Here is a 23,950-nt window from a genome sequence, read left to right on the forward strand (position 1 = left end):
TCGTTCGGCGCGGGGACACGCTTAATTTAAATGAAACACGCCCCCTACTCGCCGCATTTGAATTTCGCGTCCTTACGCCGCAAGAGATACGATACGCCGCCGTAACTTATGGCGCGGTTTCGTTGAGGATTCATACAAAAGCAAAGTAAGTTGGATCTGCCCCATAATGTTTAATCTATATATGTTAAGCCTTAAGCAGGCCAGTGACTTACATTTGCATATCAAACAAGATTTTACTTTTCTTTATTAGAGTAATATATGCCTATGCATTCTGTGCAATTTTAAGTTATGTTAACTGCAAACAATCCTTTGTCCAGAGCAACCTTTATTTCATAGTTATTATAAATATATAATTGTATGCAGCCATTGGCAAAACTATTAAACTATAGATAATAGATCAGTGATTTAGAACATTAGTGAAGGAATTAGGGCTGTATGCAAGTTAGATTATGCATCTTGTTGTTGATTTATGCAGAACAACTACCATTTGCTTCCATTCTCTACTGCAGTCATCTCTCCTGCACAGTAATTCCCAGTGTTCCTTTTTGAAAGCCCTTGATACTCAGTTAGCCCCAAGGTATAATGTTTGATAATATAACTACTGCTCCTGTCACTGTGCTTTGTATAAATGCATTATGTGTGGCCCAGAATGGTGAAGATTTATGTACGGGTATGGAAAATAAAAATCAGCATTGATTAAAAGCCCCGGATAGACCATCCAATACCGCCCAAAGAACATCAGTTATTTTGCATTTTGACGTGGCGATTGATAACTCATAAATGCAAGCTGGAATGACAAATGTGGATGGAAACTGCCTTTGACAAAAACGATAACAGTATCAGTCTCATGGGGCGATGAAGGTATAAACAGGAGCTGTTTAAAATATTTAATCATTTTATGAAGGCTGCAAGATGTTGTTTGACCCTGAAGGAGTGTGAATGTCACATGGATCAGAAATTGCAAAGTCTTTGAAGTGAAATAAAAAAAATGGTGTTATTATAGATCCGTCTTGACATCCTATCATTTTTGTGTAGGATTAAAAATATGTATACAAAGCTCCAGATAAAGGACTTCAACAAAAAATGTCTTGGTTGGTAAAATAAAAATGAAAAAAAGAACAGACAAGCTGTTGTGATTTTTTTTCCTTATTATTCGATATCCCAAAGGGCCCTTTTGTTCCTCAGGAAATGATCCAACATCCCACGGATAAAAATAAGTTGCTGTGTTGTTACTGAAGGCTGCATTATAGTGTTAGCAAAAAGTTGTTAGATCTTTTAGCATTTTCAACTCTGAAAAAAAATCAACAGTTTTATATCAATGTTTTGCCTTCTTTGGGTTTCCAAGACTTCTTTGTTTTCCACTTTTTAGTCTAGAAAATATCGAATACAAAGTTTCCCTTACCAAAGAGTCTATGTGACATTGTGATCTTCAGCAATTTTAAAATACGTATTTTTTTTTTTTTTTTTTTTTTACTTTAGCTTTGCCTAGACTAAGGAATAGTTAAAACAGTTTTTTTGTTGATTGTTTGTGTCCCACTGTGAAGATTTTTCTCCACTTTATGTCAAGACACAACAGAAAAACTTACCAAAGTAAGGGAAATCTACACATAGCCTGGGTTTTCTCATATGCACCGCAGTCACAGATGTGTGTTAACAAGTGTTATGTCCTGTACACACGATAGGAATTTCCTATGGGCTAAAATATGATGGAATTTTCTGTCAGAATTCTGTTCAAGCTGTCTTCCATCAGTCTTGCATACACACTGTGAGGCCCCGTACACACGGCCGAGAAACTCGACGAGCAAAACACATCGTTTTGCTCGTCGAGTTCCTTGTGAAGCCGCCGAGGATCTCGGCGAGCCAAGTTTCCCCGTTGACTAACGAGGAAATAGAGAACATGTTCTCTATTTGGCCCGACGAGATCCTCGTCGGTTTCCTCGGCCGAAAGTGTACACATGACCGGGTTTCTCGGCAGAATACTGCTCCGATCGAGTTTCTGGTTGAATTCTGCAGAGAAACTCGGTCGTGTGTACGGGGCCTCAGACTAAGTTCCGACCGTCCAAAACGCAGCAACATACGTTGAGCCAAGAAAAATTAAGTTTAATGCTTCCGAGCATGCGTCGACTTGATTCAGAGCATGCATGTTTTTTTCTCCACACAGACGATCAGAATTTCCCATAGGATTTATTTTTTCCATCAGAAAAAAAATAAAACATGTTCTATTTCCAAACTCCGAAGGAAAAAAATCCTATGGGGCCCACACCATAGGAATTTCTGATGAAAAAATTCCATCAGACTTTTTTCATCAGAAATTCTTATCGTGTGTACAGGGTATTACATGGTGCTTTAATTTTTATTGTGCTAAGGCAGCCCACTCTTTTGAATGCTAAAACATCAAAAAACACTGCAAAAAGTGCATGTACTATTTTATTTTTAACACACTGCATTTCATATGCATTACTGTGAGCACATCTTTTGGCAAAATTCAATAAGGTGGAATTAGGAAGCTTTCACTGGCACGTTACTTACTGCAATGCAACAGCATGAACCTAGCTGGAGACTGTTATTATTGGAAAAAGTGTCCCCACTGGAAGAAATGCTCTCTATGCCTGTTCTGGTGACAATTTAAAATTTGAGATTTCCCTTTTAATTTTAATCCTGGTCCAATGGTCATCAGGACAACAAGACAGGGTGAATCTCCCTAGTAGACACACTGGGCCGGATTCAGAAAGAAGATACGACGGCGTATCTCCTGATACGCCGCCGTATCTCTGAGCCTGGCCGTCGTATCTATGCGCCTGATTCATAGAATCAGGTTACGCATACATATGCCTAAGATCCGACAGGTGTAAGTGACTTACACCGTCGGATCTTAGGCTGCAATTCCAGGCCGGCCGCTAGGTGGCGCTTCCATATCTTTTACACATCGGATATGCAAATGAGCATTTACGCCGATTCAGAAACGAACGACCGCCCGGCGCTTTTTTTTTACGTAGTTTGCGTTCGGCTTTTTCCGGCGGAAAGTTACCCCTGCTATAGCAGGGGTAAGTGCGGCGTATCCTATGTTAAGTACGGCCGGACGTAATTTACGTTAACGCCGAAACCAATGACGTCCTTGCGACGTCATTTGGAGCAATGCACGCTGGGTAAATTTGCAGACGGCGCATGCGTTGTTCGATCGGCGCGGGGACGCGCCTGATTTAAATAGTACACGCCCCCTAGCCACGGAATTTGAATTCCGCCGGGGGATTTATGATACGGCGCCGCAACTTTAGAGGCAAGTGCTTTCTGAATAAAGCACTTGCTTCAAAAAATAGCGGCGGCGTAAAGGAAATCAGATAGGTTACGCGGATCTAAAGATCCGCTAACCTATCTGAATCTGGCCCACAGACACCAATGCAAACTTCACAGTTGTTCTAGTACACTACTTTCCTACACTTAAAAATGGTTGTAAAGTCACTGGGGCAGATCCTCAAAGAAATTACGCCGGCGTATCTGTTGATACGCCGCGTAATTTCAAATTTTGCGCGTCGTATCTTTGTTTTGGTATCCACCAAACAAGATATGACGGCATCTGTGTTAGATCCGACAGGCGTACGCCTTAGTACGCCGTCGGATCTAAGATGCAATTTTCCATTGGCCGCTGGGTGGCGTTCACGTCGTAATCTGCGTCGAGTATGCAAATTAGCTTTTTCCGACGATCCACGATCCAAGCTGCTATCTGGTGGCGTACTCAATGTTAAGTATGGCCATCGTTCCCGCGTCTAATTTTGAAAATTTTACGACGTTTGCGTAAGTCGCCTGTGAATGGGGCTGGACGCCATTTATGTTCACAACGAAAACAATGACATCCTTGCGACGTCATTTGGAGCAATGCACCCTGGAAGTTTTGACGGATGGGGCATGCGCAGTTCATTTGGCGCGGGGATGCGCTTCATTTAAATGAAACGCGCCCCCTACTCGCCGCATTTGAATTCCGCGCCCTTACGCCACGAGAAATACACTACGCCGCCGTAACTTACGGCGCAAATTCTTTCTGGATTCAAACCAAAGCCAGGTAAGTTACGGCGGCGTAGCGTATCTCAGATACGCTGCGCTGGTGCAGATCTTTGAGGATCTGCCCCACTGTGCCTAATGACTAGAAGAATCTCCTCTGTTAATTGAAGCTATTTTGCATATTGTCTTTGTTTTATAAAAAATTATGCAGTGCAAGACTTTATTTCGCATTGCCGCTGTGCGGTCATGTGATGTCCTGCCACTATCTTTCCCCGATCTGAGGACTACAGCGAGAGGGGTTGAGATTCTCCTCTGACATCAGCCAGGAGGAGAGGAGGAGAGCGATGAGCAGTCACGTGACAGCGGCGCTCTGCTATAAGGTATTGAGCTGCATATTTTTTATAAAACAAAGACGCTGTGAAACATTGCTTAATGTAACAGAGGGGATTGCAGATATTATGCACAGTTACTTTACACAGAATAGCAGCAGGAGGGGAGAGGTGGTAATGTAGAGTGGAGTAGATCAGCACTGACTCAAAAGCTGACAGGCAGGGAGGGAGGGGGAGAGGGAGAGACTGCGGGCTGACGAAGGCACATAAACTGACCACGGTATCATGGATCAGCAGCCATGATTACCATGGTCAGCACATACAGGGGGACACAGGGACAGGCAGGATCAACAAGGTATTTTACAGCACAGAGAGGGAGAAATGACTCTGCACAAGCACTTTGCTGTATATCGTGCTTTAAGGGAACAGGATATTTTTTTTTTTTTAGGGTTACAACCACTAGGTTCTGTTATTTATTTTTATACACTGCCCAAATGATCCAGTGTATTTGTTTGATATAACTGTTAATATGCTAAATAAACAATCAAGGGATTTCAAGTGTTCAGAAGAGATGAAAAGTGTAAACTGTGAGTAGCTATAACAATCTTCCAACATGCTGGAAATTTACAGTTCTGTCAGAATATGTTTTTCTAGGAAGAACAATCAAAATAGCACTGTGTAGGAACATCTACCACCCGTACAAGGAGTCTTAGTGGGCTGTACAACTTTTTATTGTTTTTTGGAGTTGTTTATCATATGCAATGTATGTGTCAAGCTTTTTATGTTGGGAAAACCAAAAGAGCAACGTTAGGCAGCGTGTGTGCAGTAGCCCCTCTGCCAAGCAAATTGACACTTGTGTGTCAGCGGTGGAGGTTAAGAAGAGCTGCTCAGCCCAGGAATTCTTATATAACTGCACCCCTTGAATGCAGCAAGTATGGCTTCTTGTTGGTGTGGGACAATTTGCCATTACTGTTATCCATGTACAGTACATGTGAGGCGCTTTTAATGCCAATGCTCCGTTTGCCTGCCTTTTAGGGTCCCTTTGGCCTGGTGAAGGGTTAGATATATTGTGGCTCTGTTATATAGACGGCGTAGTCCTTATTTGGAGTGGTGGTGCTGACTTGTTCTCCTCATTTGTAAGCCATTGTAATGACAATGCGCTAGGCTTAACGTTTACACATGTCTATGATGAGGACAATTTAATTTTTTTGGACCTGGTTTTGTCACATGATCAGAAAGTAATTACCACTAGCAATCATATTAAACCTACTAGTGGTAATTCATATCTACACTTTAACAGTTGTCACCACTCGTCTTGGAAATCCAACATCCCATATGGCCAATTCAATAGGTTGCGCAGAAACTGTTCCAAAACTGAGGACTACATGACCCAGGGCCTTATTATGAAGACTAAATTTAGAGAGAAGGGGTACCCTCCAGAATTATTAGAAGATGCTTTTAATGCTAGTATCACCATCAATAAAATTAATAAGGTCAGTAAGGATAAAGTTGAGAATAATGTAAGGTTCATTTCGACATTTAACACTAAACATAAAAATATAATAAATATTATCAATAAACACTTCAATATTCTTCATCTTGACCAATATTTGTCTCCCATTCTTCCATCTAAACCTGAGATTACCTTTAGAAGGTCCCGGACCATCCGGAACATCATTGCACCCAGTAAAGTATCCAAGATCAACCCCACCCCCCCATTAGATATTCGGGCTTATTTTAACAATAAAACCGGCATTTTTAGATGCGGCAAAAGGGGTTGCCTTACTTGTCAGTCCATTCCAAAAGGTGGTCCTGATACTATTAAAACCAAAGATTGTGTGTTCCCGATCAGCCAATTCCTTACTTGCTCTACGGAATATATCGTTTACATACTACGCTGTCCATGCAATTTATTATACGTTGGACGTACGATCCGTACCCTACGCATACGTATCGGAGAACACAGACGCCTGATCAAAAAGGGCTGTGATAAGCATAGTGTCCCTAGACATTTTTTGCATGTCCACAATAAAGATTTTAAGTGTTTGGAGGTTTTTGCTATTGAGTCCATCCCGTTGGGTTCTTTGACTGAGAACGAAAGATTTTCCCTCCTATGCAAGAGGGAAACTTTCTGGATCTTTCGGCTGGGCACTTTGTCGCCCGGTGGCCTTAACGAGGAGTTGGATATTCTCAGCATCACTAATTAACCTAGTACACTGGGTACACACACTATTTTTTCCTTTTATTTTTTCTTTTCTTCTCTTTTTTTCTTTTTATATTTATTATTATTTTTATTTTTATTTTTATTTTTACTTAATATATTTTTATTTTTATTATTATTTATATTTATATTTTTATTTTTATTTTATTTTATTTATTTTACTTGATTTTATTTTATTTTATTTTATTTATTTATTTATTAATTATTTATTTATTATTTTTTGATTTTTGTGGTATAGGCGGTATATATGGAGTGAATGTATGTATGTATAGTGTTTTATCATTATTATTTTAGTTTTATTCACCGTCATCATTATTATCATTCTTTTTCTTTTTCATTTTCTTTTCCAGTTTTTTTCATTTATTTTCCCTTTATTATTAATTATTATTATTTTTGTATTGAAGGTATGTCAGACTATCTTCTATGTATGTACATATGTTCTTCCATGAGAGAGATTATTATATACATATATGTCATGTTATACATATTATATATACTCTATTATATGTTTTTAAACGTTTTCATTAAAGTGGTGGTGATGGTAGGGTTAAGACTATGAATCCTCCCCCTCCCCCTCCCCGTGCTATTGTCCAATGGGATTATTCCTTCCCCTTTATTAACTAGATGGTGGAGCCTGTCCGTGACTTTGATAAAGCGTCCTGGCACGCGAAACATGTCAGTCACGGCTCACCAGTACAATCTTTGATGCCCCTATATGTTTGCAGCAAGCACACTGCAGCTGATGTGTAGTGCCGACACTCGGGAAATCCTCTCAGTGACACTAGCGCCAGCATCTCTACTGCTCGTTTTCTGCCCACACTGATTGGTGCTTTGAGTCACCTGACGCTGGATCGAAGGTGTCCGGACACCTCCTGCTCTCTGTGTGACTCTATCAGGCTACCATCCCCCTTTCCTCGCTCCCGTGTGACGCGGCTGCGTCACTGAACCGGCTTGGTGGCTCCCCTCCAGGACTTCCCCTGCCGCTGGAGATCTCTGTTTGCGAGGAAGGTTTCCTTTCCATCAGCCCCTGAGCTAGTGGTTTTTAAACGGCAGTATCCATCTCTGCATGGATATAACTTCTACATCTGCTCCCAGTGTGGCTGTCATCATCCCACCAACGGATTCCATCTCCCTGCATTGAGACGTAGAAGCGGCTGCTTTTATTGAGGTATTGTTTTACCTCTGCATACAAGTGTATGCACACTACTTGGATTCATTCCTAACATCTCCCCCGAAGTGTATGTGTTTTCACTCTACCATCTCCACGTGAACTGCTGCTTATGTTATGCGGACTATTGTTATTAGTTTTTTTAAAAAAAAATTAAAAAAATTTAATGTGCTATTTTCCTGTGTGCTATTAGTGGCTACTTCAATTTTTTCAACTTTTCAATTTTTCATGCATATATGTTTTTCCACACATTACAGACTATAAAGTGACATTCACTTAACCCTTGTGCGCTGTATGTTTTTGTTCTTTGGCTCTGTACTTGAGCTACTATACTTTATCTACAGAATTTCTTTGCAAGTTGCAACAAATCCAGTATGGCTTATGTGCAGTGAACAGAAGTTTTAGGCATCACAGACTTCTACTTGGGATGTGTTAACTGTGGTCTACGCCTATATACACAACATCTTTTTTTATACCCCCCCCCCCCCCCTCCATCTGGTTTTAACATGTAGGACAACACTATTATATTACTTTTAGAGATCTGTCTTGGCTGGTGAGTGCCCCTCAATATTTGGGTCCTCTTTCGGTGTGGACTATGGATCAGGGGATCATTCCATTAGGGGCCCACTCTCCTTTCTTCCCTCCTTGGTTGCAAAAGGCACCACTACATTATTCTACCAGTTGTAAGTAAACCTTCACAATATATGTTTGTAAATGACATTAGGCTATTTGTCTGCTATAACAATTGCAGTTTATTGTTATCACAAGCCAGCACACAAGGATATCTCTTAACCACTTAACCCCCGGACCATATTGCTGGTCAAAGACCAGAGCACTTTTTGTGATTCGGACTGTGTCGCTTTAACTGACAATTGCGCGGTCGTGCGACGTGGCTCCAAAACAAAATTGGCGTTCTTTTTTCCCCACAAATAGAGCTTTCTTTTGGTGGTATTTGATCACCTCTACAGATTTTAGTTTTTGCGCTATAAACAAAAATATAGCGACAATTTTGAAAAAAATTATTATTTTTAACTTTTTGCTATAATAAATATTCCCCAAAAATATATAAAAAAAACATTTTTTTTCCTCAGTTTAGGCCGATACGTATTCTTCTACCTATTTTTCATTAAAAAAAATCGCAATAAGCGTTTATTGATTGGTTTGCGCAAAAGTTATAGGGCCTAATCCACAAAAACCTGGCGCAACGTAACTTTTGCCATTTAAGTTACACCGCCGCAAAATCTCTACCTAAGTGCCCGATCCACAAAGCACTTACCTAGAAATTTTGAGCGGTGTAACTTAAATCCGTCAGGCGCAAGGCGTTCCTAATTTAATGGGGCGAGTCCCATTTAAATTAGGCACGCTCCCGCGCCGGACGTACTGCGCATGCTCTCGACGTCATTTTCCCGATGTGCTTTGCACGGTTTTACGTTGCGCCGGGTTTTGAGAAACACGACGGGCTTAAAAAAAAAAAACGAGTTGTAGCGGGGAAAAAAAAATGTAAAAAAAAAAATGACAGCGACGCGGGATAGAAGGGTCTACTTTTACAAGGTGTAAACAGTTTAGGCCTTGTAAAAGCAGCCCTAATATTGCGACGGCAAACTAATACTTACGGAGAAAAAACGAAGCTTAAAAGCTTCGTGGATCTCCGTAGGTGCCAATTTGCATACCCGAAGCGGCATTTCGACGAGAAATGCCCCCAGCGGCGGCTGCGGTACTGCATCCTAAGATCCGACAGTGTAAGTCCCTTACACATGTCGGATCTTCTGCCTATCTATGTGAAACTGATTCTGTGGATCAGTTCCATAGATAGAAACAGGGATACGACGGCGTATCAGTAGATACGCCGGCGTATCCCTTTTGTGGATTAGGCCCATAGCGTTTACAAAATAGGGGGTATTTTTATGGCATTTTTATTAATATATTTTTTTTACTAGTAATGGCGGCAATCAGCGATTTTTTTTTTTCGGTACTGCGACATTATGGCGGACATTTTGGACACTTTTGACACATTTTTGGGACCATTGGCATTATTATAGCGATCAGTGCTATAAAAATGCATTGGATTACTATAAAAATGCCACTGGCAGTGAAGGGGTTAACACTAGGGGGCGGGGAAGGGGTTAAGTATGTTCCCTGGGTGTGTTCTAACTGTAGGCGGGGTGGCCTACAGGCTACTAGGGGAAATGACTGATCTTCTGTTCATACATTGTATGAACAGAAGATCAGCATTTCTCTCCCTGACAGGACCGGGAGCTGTGTGTTTACACACATAGCTCCCGTTCCCCGCTCAGTAAAGAGCGATCACGTGTGCCCGGCGGCAATCGCGCCCGCCGGGCACGCGCACGGGAGTCGGGGGCGAGCGGGGGGCGCACGCGCGCCCCTAGTGGCCTGCACGAGAGCTGACGTTATATTACGTGCTCTCGAGCTGGGGAGCCGACCTGCCGCCGTAAAACTGGCAGCGGCTGGTCGGCAAGAGGTTAAAGAAGCAATAGTAGGGAAACTTATTGAGATTTCACAGCCTTTGAAGTCCAACTAAATATAATCAACAATTTTATACTTAAATGGTCTAATATTGGTTTATCTTACAAGAATGGATCTAGTGGGCCCAAGGTCAGGAGTGTCTGGTATATTTTAACTATTGGACTACGCATGTCTCAATTGGAAACAGTTTTTTACTTTTTGTATGTAATAAAATGTATTATAAACTATTTATTTTGACAAATGTCTGTTAATATTTTTTCTATAAATATAACAAACTTGTTATACTTACCAGCTCTGTGCAGTGGTTTTAAACAGAGCAACCCTGATCCTCCTCTTCTTGTCTCGGCGCTCCTGGCCTCTCCCTCTGTGCCCCCAGAGCAACCAGCCTACAATGGGGGCACCCAAGCAGGCTCACTTCTGAGCCACAGCTCTGCGTGCCCATTCACACAAAGAACCACGGCTCGGGCCTGCCTCCTCTTTCTCCCATTGGCTCACTGGCTATGATTGACTTCCCACTGAAAATAATTTGTTACCTCTGTTTGATACGTTCAAAAAATACCTGTTGATCTTTTTTTTTTATTTATCATTATTAGTTTTCCATTTACACATATCATAAATACTTACCGGTAATACATAACATATCAAAAAGATTATTAATATAAATGTGTCTTATAAAATATGAAATATCCCACATTCCCTCCCCCTCCCGACTTGGCCTTCAAATATATTACCGACTTCCATAATTCTCTCTTAGTTTTATACTTCTCTCCTCCTCCTTTCACTTCTACCTTCTTTATTTTAGATACATTTATAATGTCCTGGGCCCTGTCAAATTATATAGATTATACGGGCAATAGAATACCTTACATTACCCTTCAATAACACTACATCATGCCGTTAAATATTAATATATGTTGATCTTACAGGATATTTTAAAGGCTTCTTGTACTCACTAAGCTGACTCTTATCAGTTGCATTGTTCTTGGTCATCTCAGTGGACTACAAAACCTTGTCCCTCTATGCTATAGAAAATGGAAGAGAGGCAAGGTTCTGTATTGAAATCTTGTTTCTATTTTTCTATACAGAAAGGTGAGGGAGCTTTTTCACCCTAGAACAGGAAGTGTGTTATTGGTGGAATCACCATTTGATAATAAAAGGAAAAAAGCTTTAAAAATAAAACTGATGCAACAAGCACCAGTATAAACTGGTAATCTGCATTCAATTTCAGTTTTTGGGTTTAGGAATGTTTATAACAGGGCTCGACAAATCCTGGTCGCCAGGTCGACATGGCGACTAGAAATAGCACCCTGGCAACTTGGCTTGGAAGGTGGGCAAAAAAAAAGTCCCCAGCTCTTCCTTGTGTGAGCAGGCGCCATCTGGTGGTGGCCGTTGGTATTGCAAGTTAAGCATTACAAGTTAAACAGCAATTCTAATGCCATTTTTCACTATTTTCACTGCCATCTTCTTCCCTCTAATTAGAACCTCCAAACATTATATATATTTTTTATCCTAACACCCTAGAGAATAAAATGGCGATCGTTGCAATACTTTCTGTCATGCCGTATTTGCGCAGCGATCTTACAAGCGCACTTTTTTTGGGAAAAAATTACACTTTTTTTAATTAAAAAATAAGACAACAGTAAAGTTATCCCCATTTTTTTTAATATTATGAAAGATGATGTCACACCGAGTAAATTCATACCCAAAACATGTAACGCTTCAAAATTGCGTCCGCTCGTGGAATGCCAACAAACTTTTACCCTTTAAAATCTTCATAGGCAACGTTTAAAGGTATGCTTATACAGAGTTATAACTCTGTGTTTGCTGATCTACACACTAGTTCAAAGTCAGAGACTCAAAAGGTTCTAAACCACCAGGTTATCATAATAATGCAGTAACAAGTACATTGAGAAATAAGACCAGCAATGAAAGCATTCATGTCCATACCACTCACCTTTTTATGAATTGAATGAAACATGAAGGCAGTAACACCCTGTTGTGTGAAGATAGGGGGTGTTCTCTTTTAAATAGGCCTCTTAATGTTATATTATCTTCACACCTTGACCATAATCATGTAACTCATCCAAGGGCCTGTATACAAAAGTGTATACTGGTAAAACCTCATTATATTTACCTTGCTTTTGTTCCCTTTGTTTTCAAATTAAGGAACATCATTGGACACCAAGGTATATGTAGATGCTGTAGAAGTCGTTTAAAGCAGAACATTACGCTATGACCTTTTAACTCTGGCCTAAATTTGTATATATAATTCGCTTAGTCATCACATTCATAAATAAAAAAGGATGACCACTGTACGCTTGCATATTTAAATGTAGCATTTCCAGCATTTGTTTTAGTACATAGCAGGGAGCATGGCCCTTTGCTCTATATGCTGAGATAGTTTTACATTCCCTAACAGTAGGAATCTTTACATATTCAATATGAAATCTCTTAACTGTGCCATGAAGTTATATTTATTTGCATGTCTTGTGGGAGCTGCTACCTTCATTTGCTCACAATGTCACAGATGCTTGGCTCCTGTTTGTATACGGATTTATGCCACCTCCTTTCAATAGTCATTTGCATGTTTCATTGATTTTAGACAAGTTTATATAATTTAGATCACAATGTGTCTTTTTCTGGAATATCCTCAGAGGCTGTGGAAACAACAGGGGTAATTCCATTGCCCATATTGGAAGTCACACTATCACTTTTGTTTTGATTGTGAAATAGGTAAATTGAAATAGCATTGCAATCACAGTCATTTTCAGGGCTTGTTTGGTGATTTATTATCGCCTAGATGTATATTGAAGCTCTCAACTTCCCAATGGACTAAACTAAACTAATAGTTTTACACATACATTGCATAATAGCCCTAGTACATTCTGTGCTTCTCATTACATTAGTTTAGTACTTCAATATGTATGTTTTAATCCTGTATACAACCCAGTAATTGATCTACACTGTGAAGACAAATGATTACCTTAATACCTGTTTAATGCTATATTTTTACAGTTTAACACTGCAAGAAATATAATGCCCCTTGTGTTTTTTTTTACTGTCTTTTGTGCATAAGGCATTTAGCAATAAATAATTTTAGCCAACACTAGAAACCCTGGGCCAGATTCACAGAAAAAGTACGCCGGAGTATCTGCTGATACTCCGGCGTACTTTCAAATTTGCTGCGTCGTATCTTTATTTGTAATTCACAAACAAAGATACGACGGCTTTTGGCTAAGATCCGACAGGCGTACGGCTTTGTACGCCTTCAGATCGTAGGTGTAATTCTCCGGCGGCCGCTGGGTGGAGTTTGCGTCGTTTTCCAGCGTTGGGTATGCAAATTAGCTGATTACAGCGATCCACGAAGATACGCGCGTTCGTCGCAATCTCTTACGTCGTCGCTAGTCGGTTTTTCCCTCCGCAAACATAAGGCTGCTTTTTCATGGCTTACATTTAGAACAGCCATGTTAAAGTATGGCCGTCGTTCCCGCGTCGAATTTCAATTTTTTTTTTTGCGTAAGACGTCCGGGAATACAAAAGTACGTTACACACGTCGCCGTTCAAAAAACACGTTGGGGCGCCGTAATTTCGCGCAAAGCACGGCGGGAAATTTCCTAACAGAGCATGCGCAGAACGTTCGACGCGGGAATGCGCCTAATTTAAATGGTACACGCCCCATTTGAATTAGGCGGGCTTGCACCGGACGGCTTTACGTTACACCGCCGTAAGTTTACACGCAAGTGCTTGGTGAATCAGGCACTTGCGCTGAAAACTTGTGGCGGTGTAACTTAAAGACGATACGTTACGCCGCCGCAGATCTCTATGAATCTGGCCCCCAGTTTTGACTGAGATTTGTAATGATGTTGATAGTTACTGAATAGAATTCAGAAAGGGAAATCTTAAACTGTCCTTTGAACCCATAAAAACAATGTATATCATATGTCAAAATTTAGGCAGGCCCTATATAATTTTTTATTTATTTTTTGTTTACACAGCAGGTGGACCCAGCTGATTCTCCTATCCACACATTTGTGTAGAAAGGGGAATCAGCTGGGTCCGCTGAGCTATTGTATTCTGCTGACAGAGTGCCCCTCCGCTGGCAGAATACAATGATCAGTGTTGCAGGCTATAGCCAGCACCACTGATTGTTCAGTAAAAACCCAACAGGCTGGTTGTACACAAGTCAATTAATAGACTATCAATTTGTCATTTTAGAAACTAAGGCCCGGATTCACAGACAGCGGCGCACATTTATGCCGCCATAGCGCATCTCCTGTATGCTACACCGACGCAGCGCAGAGAGGCAAGCATGGAATTCAGGAAGCCAGTGCTCCCAAAGCTGCGTCGGCGTGGCGTAAATTTCGAAGGCGCGACAAGTACGTTGAACGAACTGCGCATGCGTCGTGTCGTGGATGCATCCCTGTGCACATGCTGGATGCATTGCTTAAAAGCAGAAAGTAGGGGTCTGGAGAAGGACCGGAGGTGCGAGGGCCACATGAAATGGCCTGGAGAGCCAGATTCGGCCCGCGGGCCTTGTGTTTGACACCTATGGTCTACAGCAGGGATAAGCAATTAGCGGACCTCCAGCTGTTGCAGAACTACAAGTCCCATGAGGCTTAGCAAGACACTGACAGCCACAAGCATGACACCCAGAGGCGGAGGCATGATGGGACTTGTAGTTTGGCAACAGCTGGAGGTCCGCTAATTGCATATCCCTGGTCTACAGGCTTGGAAAAAAAAAGTTTGTGAATGGATAGAAAACTAGCTAAAAGACCATATTCAAAGAGTAGTGGTTAATGACTCGCACCTCCAGCCCTCCTCTGGTCCTCCTCCAGACCCCTACTTTCTGCTTTTAAGCAATGCACCCAGCTTCTTCCCAGCAGCAGCATAAGGAAAGGGGGTGCACTGTGATGTAACGGAGAGTGGGGGACACAACTTCTGATGGCGGGGTGGCTCTTGACATCTAATGTAAGGGGAGGGGATGCGCTGGACATCTAATCTTACAGATACAACCGGCCCTTTTGAGGGCAATCATAATGCTGATGCGGCCCACAATGAAATTGAGTTTGACACCCCTGCTACACATTAGCAGTATGTGGGAGATTGGGCCAAGTTTTTTTCCTGCAAGAACCTATCTATGTCGTCTTTTATTAAACTCTTCCCAACTATAGAAGTTAAAGTAACAGGTCTAAAGTTACTCGGTAAAGACTTTGATCCCTTTTTAAATATAGGCACCACATTGGCCTTACACCAATCGAGTGGTACTATTCAAGTCGTCAAAGAGTTCCTAAAAATTAGGGACAATGGCATTGAAATGACAGAGCTCAATTCTCTTAGGACCCTTGGGTGTATGCCATCTAGTACAGGTGTTTTATTCACCTTTATTCTGTCTAAATATTTCTGGACCATATCAATTTTGAGCCACTGTGGATCTTTTGGGGCTGTGTCAATTTCATCCCCATTATGGACATGAGCTCCCCCATGCTCCTTTGTATACACAGAGCTAACCTTTTTACTATTAATACATTTTAATAATTTTTGGGGGTTTGTCCTACTATCTTTTGCAAGTCTTGGAGAACAGCTCTTGGAACATTTGCTCTCTTAAAGTTAAGTGTTTTTATATTTCCAGTATGTGTTTGTTGCTTAGTGGGGACCTCTATGAACTGTATCATAAAATTGTCTTGTAACATTTTTGCCCTTTAACTGTTCCTGCAGTGCCATTACTTCAGTCAATTTCCAGGTAGTTAAAATTCCCCATTATGATTACTGTCCCAGGCCTTGAAGACCTTTCTATCTATGCAAAGAGCCAAGTCTCTACCTCCTCATTAACATTGGGTCGCCTATAACAAACTCTAATGCCGCGTACACACGGTGTTTTTTTGTGATGAAATAAAATTACGTTTTAAATCATGAAATAAAACAAAGTTTTTGAAACTTCATTTTAAAAAACGACGTTGCCTACACACTATCGTTTTTTTAAAATGCTCTAGCAAAGCGCGGTTATGTTCAGCACTCTTTTACATTGAAGCTCGCTTCATAACTTGCTTCTGAGCATGCGCGGGTTTAAAAACGTTGTTTTAAACGTCGTTTTAGCTACACACTGTGATTTTTTATGACACAAAAAACAACGTTTTGAAAAACGACATAAAAAATTGAAGCATGCTTGAATTTTTTTTTGTCGTTTTTCAGAAGACATAAAACAACGTTTTCCCCCACACACAGTCATTTTAAATTAGGTTTTTAAAAACGTTTCATCACAAAAAACGACCGTCTGTACGCGGCATAATGATTACCTTTGTAGTGTTGCCCATGTGCAGTTCCACCCATAATGCTTCAGCCTCATCACACTCTCCGTCAACTAGGTCCTCAGTCATACTCGTTTTGAGATCATTTCTCACATAGAGACATACACCACCACCCTTTTACCTTTCCTCTTAGTCAACAGTGGGGAATGTACACTAATTTGTGGATATTATGAAACAGGGCTTGCAGCAAATATCTGACTAAGTCAGAGCATAAAGTCTTTCAGGATATAAAACAGAAGTCATACAAAAAAAAACATTTCTGACACAGGTGTCAATATAGTTTTACTTAAAACAAGGTATACAAAAATATGTTCGAAAATTCTACAAAATACAGTGCCTTGAAAAAGTATTCATACACCTAGAAATTTTCCACATTTTGTCATGTTACAACCAAAAACGTAAATGTATTTTATTGGGATTTTATGTGATAGACCAACACAAAGTGGCACATAATTGCAAAGTGGAAGGAAAATGATAAATAGTTTTCAATTTTTCTTACAAATATATATGGGAAAAGTGACATGCATTTGTATTCAGCCCCCCTGAATCGATACTTTTTAGTACCACCTTTAGCTACAATTACTGCTGCAAGTCTTTTTTGGGAATACTCTACCAATCTCAAGTCTTTTGCAGGTTTTCTTATAATATTGCCCTGCATTTGGCTCCATCAATCTTTGCATCAACTCTGACCAGCTTCCCTGTCCCTGCTGAAGAAAAGCATCCACACAACATGATGCTGCTACCATCATGTTTCACGGTTGGGATGGTGTGCTCAGGATGATGTGCAGTGTTAGTTTTCCACCACACATAGTATTCTGCTTTTAAACCAAGAAGTTTAATTTAGGTCTCATCTGACCAGAGCACCTTCTTCCACACATGGCTTTTCACACACTGAAAAGGGGACTTATTTTGGCTTTGTTTCAACAATGGCTTTGTGGAGTGCACAACTAATAGTTGTTCTGTGGACAGATTCTCCCATCTGAGCTGTGGATCTCTGCAGCTCCTCCAGAGTTACCATGGGCCTCTTGGCTGCTTCTTTGATTAATGCTCTCCTTTCCCAGACTGTCAGTCAAACCTCTGAGGGCTTCCCATAACAGCTGTATTTATACAGAGATTAAAACACGCACAGGTGGACTTTATTTACCAATTAGGTGACTCCTGAAGGCAATTGGTTCCACTAGATTTTAGTTAGGGGTGTCAGAGTAAAGGGGTTAAACACAAATGCACACCAAATTTTTCAGATATTTATTTGTAAAAAAAAAATGAAAACCATTTATAATTTTCCTCCCACTTCACAATTATGTGCCACTTTGTGTTGCTTTATCAAAAATCCCAATAAAATACATTTATGTTTTTGATTGTAACATGACAAAATGTGGAAAATTTTAAGGGGTAGGAATACTTTTTCAAGGCATTGTAGTGAATGGAACACTAAGGCCTCGTACACACGACGGGACATGTCCGATGAAAACGGACCGTGGACCGTTTTCATCGGACATATCCGCTGGCGGATTTTGGTCTGATGGCTGTACACACCATCAGACCAAATTTCCCGCGGACAGCGAACGCGGTGACGTGGCCGCGCCGTCGCCGCGGCGGCGATGTGCGTGACCCTGGAAGGTCAATGCTTCCACGCATGCGTCGAATCACTTCGACGCATGCGAGGGCTTTTCGGCCGAGCGGACATGTCCGGTGAGTCGTACAGACGACCGAACATGTCCGACGAACAGGCTTCCAGCGGACATGTTTCTTAGCATGCTAAGAAACATTTGTCCGCTGGAAACCTGTCCGATCCACCGGAAAATTGTCCGGTCGGCAGTACAGACGACCGAACATGTCCGGAAACTGGTCCGCAGACCAGTTTCAGCAGACATGTTCGGTCGTGTGTATGAGGCCTTAGATACCTGGTGAAACTGATAAAGCCAATCTTGAAGCAGTAGTGTAGTATTTAAAGGTACAATTTTTTAGCATACCACTGTTTTTATGCACTACTAAACATTCATAAGTCAGTCAGGGGTCCCTCCAAAAGACCTATTTTTTCTGGGAGTGAATTCATGACCGAAAGAGTGAATTAATTTGTTGTCAGAACAACCATTCGTGGTTGTGTTGCCATCCTATGTATGGGGTGCTTCCCATATTTTGACCATCCTTCATAATTTTGTAGCCTCTCTGGGAACAATGGCCCAGATTCAGATACATTATTGTATCTATCGGTGGGCGTAGCGTATCTCAGATACACTATGCCGCCGTAACTTAGGGCTCAAGTTCCGTTTTCAGAAAGAACTTGCGCCCTAAGTTACGGCGGCGTAGTGTAAATGTGTTGGCGTAAGCCTGCCTAATTCAAATGTTAATGATGTGGGCGTGTTTTATTTAAATTACTTGTGACCCCACGTAATTGACGTTTCTTACGAACGGCGCTGTCCGTGAACGTTTCCAAGTGCGTATGCTCCAAATTACGCCGCAAACTGTCAATGCTTTCGACGTGAACGTAACTTACGTACAGCCCTATTCGCAAATGACTTACGCAAACGATGTAAAATACGGCGCTGTTCGTACGTTTCCGACGTCCATACCTAACATGACTTATCCCTACTTTATGAGGGGTAACTTTACGCCTTACGTAAACGACGTAAAAAAATGCGCCGGGCGTACGTACGTTTGTGAATCGACGTATCTACCTGATTTGCATATTCCTCGCGTAAATTTACGGAAGCACCACCTAGCGGCCAGCGTAAATATGCAACTAAGATACGACGGTGTAAGAGGCTTACGCCAGTCGGATCTTACCAAAATTCTGGCGTATCTTGTTTTCTGAATACAGAAAAAAAATACGCCGGCACATCCTAGAAGTTACGCGGCGTATCAATAACTTCATTCTGAATCCGGGCCAATGTTTGTGACTCTAGATATAGGGGCCTTATATTCATCCATTCCACATCATTTAGGACTTGCAGGAATCAGGTATCAGGTATTAAGTAATCGTGTTCTCTAATGCTTAATGAGAGGAGCAGAGAATACCATGGTCGCTACGGCCAATCCGGCACTGCCACCAGAATAGACACCCTCTCCTGACACACTCTGCACATAAACTTGAGCACCATTGGAATCGGAGGGAAAGCGTATGCTGTCCTGAAGTTCCATTCCACTGTCATTACATCCACCCCATAGTTTGTCGGTGACTGGACTTGTCAAATTTTTGGGGAAATGTTGTATTTTCTGGAGAGTAAAACAGGTCCACTTCCAGGAGAAAAGCCTATGCTGCTAAGCTCCTGAAAGGCTTGCAGTAACAGAGCCCACTCATTGTTGTCCAACTTCGCTATGGACAGGTAGTCTGCCTGAGTATTGAAATGACCAGGCATATACACTGCTGCTAGCAAAACTTCTCTCAGGATAGCAGGAGAGCAACACTGCACGTGCCTCCCCATCTGCGGATGTAGGACACTGCTGTTGTGATTCAGAATGGGTGCATCCTGAATCAGACTTCTGAAAGCTAGGAGAGCTTGGAAGGCTGCCCTCAATTCCAGAATGTTAAAAAACTACAGTTGCAGCATGAAATGTCCATTGCCCTGGGCCCAGTAGTTTTTGCATGGGGCTTTCTAGACTGTGTCGCTGGCATCTGATTGGACTATTCGCCACTGTATTGTGAGCAAGAAGTTGCATCGAAGAAGATTCTGCTGTCTTGACCACCAGTCCAGATAGATACATGATAATTGCTGCAATATTTAAAATGTGTACTGATATCACAAAACAAAGTGCTGAATATAAGAATTAATAATGCGCTAAAATCAACCTCCTAATATTGCACAGTGCTCCAATAATCCTACTAATGAATACATAAATAAATATAACAAATTGGTCCTGATATATAAAATGAAATAACAAAAAGTTTTCCACCACCATAAAGTGAATTCACAAAGTTAATGAATTATTGCCTTTATAGGAAACACAGACACCTATCTTTATTGATTTGATTTCAAACACCGATATCTAAATAGTAGCATGAGAGTCTGTGAAGATCTCAAGGTGTGCTGAATAGTTTCAGCCACAATGTTTCACATCCCGCAATTCTTAAAAGAAATAGGACATCATCATTACACAGATATATTGGATTTAAAAGACAAATAAATAATGGTTTGGGTGATTACACTCACATACTGTACAGCATGCAATTGTTTTTCATATATAGCGGTCAGTTGCATACAGCTTGATTCTCCTCGCTCCCAATCCAGCACAATCAAAGCACTGAGGGCGATGTCACTGGCTCCTCTCGACACGTTGCGTCACTAGGCACATGACTTTCTCCAAGGACCCTTGAGAAAGTCATGTGTCTAGTGACGCAATGCGTAGGGGGAGCCAGTGACATCACCCACAGGACCGTGAAGTCAAATATCTTCTACTCCTTTCCAAGCTTCTTTCTTCTGATTGTCAAGAAAAATCATGGGCAAGACCTGAGGAGCTGGGACAGCACAGACAGAAAGGATAAATTAGTTTGCCAATACTGCAGTCATTCAGAAATGCATGTATCAAAATCTCCCCTACCTTCTTTGCGAGAGCTGTTCTTTAGAGGAGGTAGGCATGTTAAAACTGCTGCAAAATATATCACAGAGCCAGAGTAAGTAAAGCAAAACACAGCAGGCAACACACAAGAATAAACCTTGCAATTTCAAGGTATACCTGAGAAGAGGAGAACAGCAGGCACAGGTAGACTGCACAGAGAACACACAGTGCACAGCAGAGCAGCAGATGCTCCTTAATCGGAAGCATCTTTAAATTTAGCTCCCTTAAGCCTGGCTCCACCTCCCCCTCCCCGATTGGCCAGGCAGATCTGCACATAACCAGAGTGGACCTCAAGTGTGCGCTCCACACTGGCCCACATCTCTACCTGGGAAGTGCCTGAAAAGTGCAGATGCTCACCCCTAGCAGCAGACACAGCACACCTCTGCCTGCCGCCACAGCACCACAGCAAATAGCTGCCATAGAAGGTATGCAGCCCTCCACCAGCATCCACAGGAGGAATTCTGCAAGTTGCCACAGCACCCCTTAACATGGTTGTTTAAACACAGCATGATGCTGACCCAAAAACCAGCAGTGGGGCTCCCTTTCAGAAGTGCTGTTAGCAGTAAGACAGGCATTGCTTGCAGCAGCACGCAGGACCTGAATGGACAACCAGCCATTAGGTTAGCTAGGAGTAGAGACACTGCTTGTCTTGACCATAGGAGGGCGGTGATTCCTCTATGTCAGTACCTGATGGATAGATTTTAGGCAGCTATGGACAGGAACATTGGATGTCGCTCGACAAGTGTAATAGACTGTGGTGATGCTGTAGGAGCTGGGGCATAAACAGGGAGTCACCATTGACACAACCAAGTAACGCCAGTTAAACCATTCAGTTGTCAGTCATTCACTCATGAGTTCTCACCCACTTGAGGGTTTAAATGTAAATATCTATGGATTCTTCCATCTGTAAAGGGTCATGATAAATATTAGAAATACCTTTTATTCATTATTCATCACGGTTCACCCATATATGAATGTTACAGTTAGTGCTTAATTATGGAGACTGTGTGCTAATGGTACCAAGCCCTAGTGTATAAGTGTTGAGCTTGATTCATAAGGCACCTTGAATGGACATACATCATTTTTATTAGGCATGCTTCAGCATGTTTAGGACACCCTTTGTCAGACATATGGTTTGAATGTGGTTGTGGTATTCATTTTATACAATGCTTGGAAAGACTGGAGGTATTAGCTGTGTTTCTTTAGACACTGTGTAGAGAGACTGCATGATATTATAGGCACACGTGGTACCATTAGGCTATGTTTGAATTACATGTTTGAAGAGACTTGACATTTATGGGATCATTCATCATAGTTGTGAATGCTGTACATTTGAACATCTTCTATGAAGGAACTGAATGTATAGCCAACATGGCAGTCAAATTGTAACCTTTATTACTGGAGGAATAACACCTTGGAAATTAGAACGCACTATTCTGGCAGGTTTTTCGTCATAGTATGACGGCTGTGCCTGATATTTATAATTGCTTGTATCAATGACTGAGATCTTCAGGGTTGACATAAAAGGGGTTATAAAGTTAAATAATTTTTTACCTTAAAGCGGAACTTCACCCAAAAAGGGGAAGTTTTGTTTCTCCTGCTCCTCTCCCATGTTTGGAAAATCTTTTTTAGGGAGGGGAGCGCGGTACCTGATTTTGATTCTCCCCCTCCTTCTCCCGTAGCCTCTTGAGACATGACGCAGCTCCCAGGAGACTGCGGGACCAATCTCATGGTACATCGCAGCTTGAGCATGCACAGTGGGCAGCTGACAGTGAAGCTGCAAGGAGTCACAGTCAACTGCCCATAGTTAAGATGCCAGCATATTGACCTGAAGATCAGCTGGGTCAGGTGAGGATGTCACTGGATCTTGGGACAGGTAAGTAGGTGTTTTTTTAAAGTCAAGGGCTACAGTATTTGTAGCTGCTGACGTTTACATGTTAGTTTACAGGGTGTGACAAAGTTATGCACCACTTGCTTTGACCACTTCACATTGGTTTAGCCCAAGTCCACCATGCAGGACTTGGGAGCAGCAACGCCACGCCAAGGCCCCAATGGTGTTGCTGTCCATTCATACCACATTCACACGGTCGTGGGGATAACCTCTCCCTGACGACCCAAGGTGACACGCCTTTCTGGCAGGAATGTCACCCACATTCACACACCAGTCACACTGTAGCCTGCACTACTGACCATGTGCAGTCACTACAAAAATAAAAAAGCTCATAATCTGGGCAAAGAAAATAAAAAAGCTCATAATCTGAGCAAAGAAAATAAAAAAGCTCATAATCTGAGCAAAGAAACAACACTTTAGTATTTGTATTTTTATTTATGTCTGTCTATGGACACGCACAGTGTGGCTTGGGAGCACGCCCACAAGTGTTTCTCTGTAGCAAGTGGCTTGCTATGAGGGCACACACAGGAGAGGAGGAGAGGAGGAGTGGACAATGCTGGCGGGGGACCCCAGAAGAGGAGGTAAGGCTCCTTATAGTATCACTTATTTGTAATTTGTTAATTATTATTTTATTATTATTATTATTATTATTATTATTATTATTATTTTACAGGATTTTTATAGCACCAACAGTTTGTGCAGCGCTTTACAACATGAGGGCAGACAATACAGTTACAATACAATTTAATACAGGAGGAATCAGAGGGCCCTCCTCATCAGAGCTTACAATCTATAAGGAAGGGTTAAGTGATACAAAAGGTAAGAACAGTGGGAGATGGTCTGGTGGAGAAGATAAATATACAGTTGTAAAATGGAGGCAGGAGGCTTCTCTGAAGAGAAAGACCAAAGTCTGAGTCTCACATCAGTCTGCAGAACATTATTATCGGTAAGTTGATATGCCAATAACAGAACAGAACAATATACCATTAAATAAAGGTT

This window comes from Rana temporaria, chromosome 5 (assembly GCF_905171775.1).
Source record: "Rana temporaria chromosome 5, aRanTem1.1, whole genome shotgun sequence".
Taxonomy (NCBI): domain Eukaryota; kingdom Metazoa; phylum Chordata; class Amphibia; order Anura; family Ranidae; genus Rana; species Rana temporaria.